Source organism: Natrix helvetica (assembly GCF_964273705.1).
Source record: "Natrix helvetica genome assembly, chromosome: 8".
NCBI lineage: Eukaryota > Metazoa > Chordata > Lepidosauria > Squamata > Natricidae > Natrix > Natrix helvetica.
This window is the reverse complement of record NC_138559.1, coordinates 10,075,216-10,084,488: the sequence shown is the minus strand read 5'-3', so window position 1 is coordinate 10,084,488 and position 9,273 is coordinate 10,075,216.

Genomic DNA, 9,273 nt, shown 5'->3' with positions numbered 1-9,273 from the left:
TTTTGCTCCCTTTTCTATGAGGCTTTTAGTGAATGTTCTCCTTCCCCTCCCCACTTCCCACAGCTAGATAAAAGTGGAGTTTCCAAGAGTCTTGGCCAACCTAACCATGGTTTATTCAGTTAAGAATCAGAGGGGATGCCTTTGGATTCCAGCCCTATATGTTAATCTGGGGCTGCAAGAGGGACAGCTGCTGCTCTCGATGTGCTTGCAGACCAGCCCCAACATTTATCCCCAATTCCCAGGAAAGAGTTCTCATTTCAGCCTTCAAGCCAAACCCAAACAAAACGAAAGAGAAAATGGAATTCAAACTTTTTGCAACGGTCCCTACTGAACTTTCACTGCGAAAGTGAAATGTGAAAGCAGAAATATTTAAGAACAAGAAACGCTTAAGAACAAACTGGCAAGAGGCGAGGGGCTCTAATCTGGGTCACAAAAGCACCAAGGGGAGCAGAAATCCAGCATGGTAATGTGGAAGAAATGGCCTTTTTTATTGTCCTTGGCTTCTCAAGGTCACTGAGGTGAGAGTACTTTTCGGCTTCCTCTGAACTCATGGTACAGCACAGGGACCGAGGGCGAGATTCAGTTTCCTGATTTGTTTTTCTTGCAAAATAACTTGCTTATTAACAACTGTGATCTGCAATGAAAACTGTTAGATCGGGTAATGGATAGGCACAAACAGGCTGAACGGTAACTATAGCTCTTTATTAAGTACAACAAGTGAGAACAATCCAGCCAAGGTTGACTCTGACAGCAGCCCTTTTATAGGGAGCTGTCAGACCCTTCGACCAATAGGATTAAACCTTTGTTCCCGCCAGAACAGAGGACCTTGGTGGAAACCACTGTAGTTAGAACAAGTATCTAACTCCCCTCCCCTCTTGGATGGAACAATCCTACTAGTTACATAGTCACGCAGGTAGGCGGGCTTTTTGGTAGCTCTGCCTGACCTGCGCAGTTCAGTTGGAGGGTGTTCTTCAGACAGGTCGGACGGACCTGTTTGCTCCGCAGCTCCGCTTGGTGGAAGCTCTTGGAACCTTTCACAGGCCGTGGCTAGAGCTTCTAGAGCCGGTTCGCTTGGAGCTCGCTGCGGGCCTGCAACATAACCAGGTAAGTTTCCCGGTACCCTCGGGCTTGAGCTGTCTGTGGAAGGAGCGAGTGTTTGCTCCTTTTGGGTAGGGCTTTGGCTAACTCTGTAGTTAAAGCAAGTAGCTAAGAAAATAGATCTTTGAATTTTATACATCCAAGGAATCTCCGTGGATGGAGGCCTTTTATTATAGACCTCTGCAGTGCTGATCTTACCAGGGCAGTGGCTAAATTCAGAGTTTCTACAGTCAACCAGTGACCTAAAAATGATCTTGATCAGTTAAGCTGATCCTGTATCCCTGACTCCTGTGTTATTTATATGAATGATTGATCATAATGAGCCTTGTTTGATAGTGAGTGGATGGAAGAGACAGAGATAGGCCTGATGCAATGCTCTTTATTACTGTACGAAGTTAAAACCCACCTCTCTCCTAGAAAAATGAAATATCCTGAGAAATATTGAAAAGGCGGAATATTATATTTCTCTGGATAAGAAATGGAGAGACATGTTTTTAGGCAGGAAACAGACTCACTCTTAATAGCCCCCCCCCCTTTTGTCGATTGGGCATTAAAAGGCCTGAGGCACTCTATTCTACATAACAAAGATATCCCCCTTCACCTCCAGGGTGATGGGATTAAGACATGATAGTATTAGCCATTTACCCATCTCACCACAGGTAAGATGTCACCTCGCCTTTTACAGGGAGCTGTTAGCCGCTTCAGTCAATAGGAACAAACTATTTTTTCCCTGCCATGGTGACGGACCTGAGCGAAGCTTTTCTTTACTGGCTTCATTCCTTAATCTGGATACGTAACAAACCGATTTTAAATTTCTGCCCTGCCTAACCAAAAGTGTGCGGTCTTGGTTGCACCCACGTGTTCCTTTTTAATTATATCCATCTAAAAAAGATAAACGGTTTTGTGAACTTCGAGTGAATTAATGAGACCTTGAATGATTTGGAGAAACTTCACAGTGTTGTTGTTGTTGTTGTTGTTTTAATGTTGGTCCCTGCTCCAGGGACCATCAGCTCTACTTAAAGTGACCTGCGGAGACCTCCAGAACAAAGATTAGAAGCCACTGGTTTGGGCTTGGCTTTGAGACCCAAACATAAGAAGAAGAAAATCAGTTAAGAAAGATAGACAATTTTGGATGGGTAAGGGAAGGCATGTTACATGTGTGTTTCCTTTTGTTACACACATGCCTCTGGCCACAGCTTATGTCACTCACGCACTCACAGCCACAATCAGTTCGCTTTCAAACTTAACACTGAGACATAACCCAGTACAATTTTAAATAACAGCAAAATTTGACTTGTTACAATTGCTTTCCACACAGAGTCATCCATAACTTACCCACATCTTTACAATAATACAATACAATAGTAGAGTTGGAAGGGACCTTGGAGGTCTTCTAGTCCAACCCCCTGCCTAGGCAGGAAACCCTATACCGTTTCAGACAGATGGCAATCCAACATCTTCTTAAAGACTTCCAGTGTTGGGGCATTCACAACTTCTGGAGGCAACTTCTGTTCCACTGATTAATTGTTCTAACTGTCAGGAAATTCCTCCTTAGTTCTAAGTTGCTTCTCTCCTTGATTAGTTTCCACCCATTGCTTCTTGTTCTGTCCTCAGGTGCCTTGGAGAATAGCTTGACTCCCTCTTCTTTGTGGCAACCCCTGAGATATTGGAACACTGCTATCATGTCTCCCCTAGTCCTTCTTTCTCTTAAGCTAGACATACCTAGTTCCTGCAACCGTTCTTCATATGTTTTAGTCTCCAGTCCCCTAATCATCTTTGTGGCTCTTCTCTGCACTCTTTCTAGAGTCTCCACATCTTTTTTACATCGTGGCGACCAGAACTGAATGGCGTATTCCAAGTGTGGCCTTACCAAGGCATTATAAAGTGGTATTAACACTTCACATGATCTTGATTCTCTCCCTCTGTTGATGCAGCCTAGGACTGTGTTGGCTTTCTCACCCAGGCACCTCCAGGTCTGGATTCAAAGCTGAGTGAAAAAGAGTGGGTGGGCTTCAAGACTCCTTTTATCACCCTAGTTGCTTTCTTGATTCACAAGACTGGCCACCACTGATGGGATTTGGGGAGGGGGGCCGCTATGTATTCAGGCCAGGCTTTTGTTTGATTTGGGTGACATTCTTGCATTGTTTCTTTAAGGACTGAGTTCTTTATCTGTCTCCTGAATAGACAGGACGTCTGGCTATCCCTCTGGCTATCCCTCTTGCTTCGTCTTTAGGCGTGGTAGCTTCAGCCTAATTTCACACTTTCCCTCCTGGAACCGAAGCAAACAGATCTGATGAATTCAGAATGTCTCTTAGCATTTTTTATTTTTTGCTGGCCTGGGCTGTCAAAGCAGTTTTTATCCATATTCAAAAAATCTATATTTTTGCAACGCCTTGATTGCTAAAAACTGCAGAGATAAACTAATAAATGGCAACAGAAGCAATAGGAAAATAGTTAAGGGTAACGTAAAAAACCAAATTAAAAAGTTGCATCTGAACAATTCTTATAAGAAACAGGGTGGAGGGGGGGGGTTTCCCCATTTTTTAATTGATGTGTTATATCCCACGTTTATTATTTTTTAAATAAATAACTCAAGGTGGTGAACATATCTAATATTCCTTCCTTCTCCTTCTCTTAAAGACTTCTTCTTAAAGTCACCCAGCTAGCTTTCATGCCTCAGGTAGAACTAGAACTCACTGTCTCCTGGTGATTGCCCTACAATCACCCAGCTACCTTTCATGACTAAGGCAGCCCTAGAAACTCTCTCCTGTTGATTGGCTTAAAGTCACTCAACTAGCTTTCATGTCTCAGGCAGGACTGCAACTCACCGTCTCCTGTTATTTGGACCCAAATCACTTTTCATGCCAAAGACGGTACTAGAACTCACTATCTGCTGGTTTCTAGGCCAGCGCCTTAATCCCTACAACCAACTGGCCAGATTCATCATGAGATATGAAGATCCTTTGTACCAGCAGTTTTTATGCATTTATTCTGAAACCAAGTTATAAGTGTTCCCAAAGAATTGCTGTCATAGAGAGGGTTAGTTCACCCACAAAATGGTTGTCAGAGTGTGTGTGTGTGTGGCCAATCACAAAATAGTCATTTCCAAAAAGTGATGAAATTGCTCCACAGCATTGTCCTTAACAACAACGATCAACATTGCAGAGCTGTTGTTGCATGGCCCTTTTTCAGCCTGCAGTAGAAGTATAATGGAACGTGATAAATGTTAATGCTTAATAGTTTTCCTTTCAAAAGAATCACAGGTTTCAGAGTCGAAAGACACTTTAACAGATTGGAAGGGACCTTGTAGGTCATCTAGTCCAACCCCCTCACCCCACCCAAGCAGGAGACCCTGCTCCATTTCTGACAAATGGCAGTCCAATCTGCCCTTTCCTCTAGCCATCCAGCATACGTAATCTATTTTTGTGGGGAAACGCTATTGGCTATTTTGAGGGGAATCATAATTCAGTGGAAAGTGATGGGAAAATGGTTCTTGTAATCCAGGCGGAGTAGGAAATGTTGGATTTTAAACGGGCAGCTCTTCTTATGGTATGGTTATCGGGATGATCATTTTGGTGGGATCCAGAAATGTGTTAATGTTTAATGTTGATTTTTTTTTTCAAATGATTTAGTGTTGGGAATAAATGAGAAATGTAAAAAAATGTATACTTTTTTTGCTTTGGAAGAACAGTGAGCTGTTTTTTCCTATAACGAATTGTCCCATCCCTTCTAAAAAAAAAAGTGTGTCTTGATAAAACGGGGGGAATAAAATGGCTGTGACTTGGTTGAATATTCCGTGTGCTCAGAATTTATATTCATTCCTGAAATGTCTTTTTAAAAATCAAATTAAAATCAACAATGCCTAAGTGTACCACAGCAGCTGACTGAATCAAGTTACTCAAGAGCGGTGATGGCTAACTTTTTCTGGACCGAGTGCCCAAAGTGCGCCCGAACCCCCAAAATGCAATGCGTGCGCAGACTCCCGTGCATCTGCCCTGCCTCCGCACATGTGTGCATGACCCCCGCATTCACCCCACCCCACAAATGTGCACATTGGGGCCCCCGCCCCCCATGCATGCGCGGCAAAGACCCAAAGACCACCTGGCGGGTGGGAGGCGCATGCGTGGTGGAGCTGAACTGGAGCGCCCACTTGTGTGCCCTCAAAGAGGGCGCTGCGTGCCACCAGGTTTGAAATCACGGTTATAGAGAGCCGAGTGTAATTAGCCTCAATGAGAGATTTACATGTGCAAATATGTTAGGCGTACCTAGAACACGTTATTCTTCTTGTTTTACCTCAGTAATCAAAAGGTACACACACTGCCTCTTTGATGAAGGATGAGTAGCACCTCTGGCTTCCTTGTCTAAAGAGAACATGAGAGCTGGGTCCTTCCATAACTTCCAAAGTTTCAGGAGAAGCAACTGAAGAAGCCAGAGGGCAGGAAATCGGCAAATGGCACTTCCAGGGTAAAAGGTCTACTGGGTTGGCCAGTGTTTATCAGTGAGGGATGTTTGCAGGAGGAATCCAGAGAGCTGTATTGTTGAAATTCTGAGGATTTATTTCTGGAAGTAGCCTCAGCCAAACAGGACTGACCTGTAGTAAACAGCATGGACTCTGGTTGTCAGGGATCAGGGGAAATAGGCTACTGCTGGGTAGAGTTAACTCAAAGGAATGGCTCTGCAAAATTCACCCTTGACAGCCATGGAGAAGGTTCACAAGAATACAGAATAACAGAGTGGGAAGGGGCCTTGGAGGTCTTCTAGTCCAACCCATGTCCTCATTTTTTACTGGGTATGTCTAGTTTAATAAAAAGGACTAAGGGAGACATGATCACAGTCTTCCAATATCTCAGGGGTTGCCACAAAGAAGAGGGAGTCACAACTATTCTCCAAGGTACCTGAGGGTAGAACAAGAAGCAATGGGTGGAAACTAACCAAGGAGAGAAGCAACTTAGAACTGAGGAGAAACTTCCTGACAGTTAGAACAATTAATCAGCGGGACAACTTGCCTCCAGAAGTTGTGAATGCCCCAACACTGGAAGTCTTTAAGAAGATGTTGGATAGCCATCTGTCTGAAACGGTATAGGGTTTCCTGCCTAGGCAGGGGGTTGGACTAGAAGACCTCCAAGGTCCCTTCCAACTCTACTATTGTATTATTATTGTATTATTTCTAATGATTTATGAATGGGATAATTTACTCATGTACTCATTTCTGAAGATCATTTCTAATCATCTAAGTGCCTGAGCTCACTGTAACAGCATTGCCAAAAAGGCATTAAGAGTTGTTAACCTAATCTTACGACACTTTTTCTCCGGTAACATTGTATTGCAAACTAGGGCCTATAAAACCTTTGCTAGACCTATTCTCGAAGACAGCTTGTCTGTCTGGAACCCGCACTGCATATCGGACATTAATACAACCGAGCGAGTCCAAAGGTATTTCATGAGAAGAGTCCTCCACTCCTCTGCTCGCAACAGAATCCCTTATGCTGCCAGGCTCGAAATTTTGGGCTTAGACAATTTAGAACTACGCCGCCTTCTGTCTGACCTGAGCGTAGTACACAAAAATCTGCTACAATGTCTTACCTGTCAATGACTAATTCAGCTTCAACTTCAATAATACACGGGCAAACAATCGATACAAACTCAAGGTAAACCGCTCCAAACTTGATTGCAGAAAATACACAGAGTGGTTAATGCCTGGAATGCACTACCTGACTCTGTTGTTACATGCGCAAACACCCATAACTTTAACCTTAAACTATTTACTGTTGACCTCACCCCATTCCTAAGAGGTCTGTAAGGGGGTGTGAGTAAGCGCACCAACGTGCCTAGCGTCCCTGTCCTAATATTCCCTTGTATTCGAATTCATTTCCTGTGTTCATAATTATATTTGTTATCTTATATGTGCTTGACAAAGCAAATAAAATAAAATAAATAAACCCCCTGCTTAGGCAGGAAACCCTACACCACTTCAGACAAATGGTTATCCAACATCTTCTGAAAAACTTCCAGTGTTGGGGCATTCACAACTTCTGGAGGCAAGTTGTTCCACTGGTTAATTGTTCTAACTGTCAGGAAGTTTCTCCTCAGTTCTAAGTTGCTTCTCTCCTTGATTAGTTTCCACCCATTGCTTCTTATCCTGCTTTTAGGTGCTTTGGAGAATACTTTGACTCCCTCTTCTTTGTGGCAACCCCTGAGATATTGGAAGACTGCTATCATGTCTCCCCTAGTCCTTCTTTCCATTAAACTAAAGAACTTCTTTACTTGCACAACTTAAATTTCTGGATTCCCATGAAAGTAGTCCTCGACTTACAACAGTTCATTTAGTGACCGTTCAGAGTTACAATGGCACTGTCAAAGGTGACTTATGACTGTTTTTCATATTCACAACTGTTGCAGCATCCCCGTGGTCACACGATCAAAATTCGGACGCTTGGCAACTGACTTGTGCTTATGACGGTTGGAGTCTCCTGGGGTCACGTGAATTCTGGGAGTTGAAGTCCACAAGTCTTAAAGTTGCCAAATTTGGACACCCCTGATTTACGCCATACATGCTAAGATATTCAGTTATACATTACAGCCACCCCCTTTTTATAACATTTGATCCATACCTTATTTACAAAAAGAAAAAAAAAGTAACCTATTTCCAGCCGTGTTCGTTCGTGTCTATCTTGTACATTCTCACATTTATCATTTCATACATCATTCTAGTCTCCATTCTGTGAATCTTGGCTCACGCCTACTTTGGGCTTTTCCTTTTATATTCCAACCATCGATAAAATTTATCCCACACCTTTATAATATTCGGATTCACCTTTATTCTTCAATTCCCACTTCAATTTATCCATTTCAGCGCAGATCAAAATTACCCTAATTATGTCCCCTTCACGTGGAGTTTCCCTGTTTTTCCAATTTTGGGCAAAGACCATTCTTGCTGCCATGATAATATGTATAGTTAAAAAGATAACCCCCTTGTTGTATTTCTTGTTTATAATTCCCAAGAGAAATAGTTCCGGTGTGAATTCTATTCCCTCTTTGGTTATCTCTATCAACCACTTTTAGATATTCTGCCAGTATACTTTGGCTATTTGGCACGACCACCACATATGGTAGTACCTGCCTGGTTCTTGGTCACATTTCCAGCAGTTTGACAATAAATTTCTAAGCCTGTTGGCGATTCTTGCGGGCGGAAGGTGCCACCTGTAAAACATCTTATATAGGTTTTCCTTATACGGTATTGATAATGTTATTTTCCTGTTCCTTTCCCATCTGTCCAAAGGTAGATTATAACCAAAGTTTATCACCCATACAACCATTGTCTCCTTGACCTGTTCTTCTTCCGTATTGTATTCCAATAAAAATTTGTAAATCTTCTTTATCAATTTATCATTTGTCTCCAAAAGAATCCTGTCTATTGCCATCAACTCCCCACTAATACCCCACTCTCTCCTATCCTTTGAGTAGCATGATTGGATTCGGAGTAAAACCACCATTCCAGATCTATCCCCTGTTCTTTTAAATCTTACCTCAATCTTAATCTCCCTTTGTTATCTAGTATATCTTTTATAGGTGACCTGTTTTTCCTGATCAATGAGATTGGGATGCACTACTGCTTCTAGTGTTGGCAGCCAAATGGGTACCTTGCCATGGATTTTCTTCTTAAATTTATTCCATGTTTCTAATAACGCTTGTCTGATGAAGTGTCTTTGGAAACATTGATGTGCTATCTGTTTCCTGTACCAGAGGAAGACATGCCATCCTAGATGCAAATCATGGCCCTCAAGTGTTAACAATCTTATTATTTTTTAAATCAATGCATTCTTTTACCCAGGTTAGCGTTGCTGCTTCATGGTATAATTCCCATTCTGGTACACCGAAACCTCCTCTTTCTTTTACGTCTTGCAAAAGTTTAAACTTAATCCTGGGTTTCTTCCCTTGCCAAATGTATTCTATGTTATTTTGTTCAGAGTTCCAAGGCAATTTTTATCTAATTTTATGGGGATGTTTTGAAACAGGAAAAATAATTTTGAAAGCATACTTAGCAGGAAATACTTTCTAATCGCTTAAACAATTGAAGTCTTATGATGTCTGTTACAATTTGTTGAATAAGCTGAGTCATTGCTGTTTGCAAAAAAAGTGTTGGGTACGTGTCGGAAGGTTTTGTTTTTTTCCGGT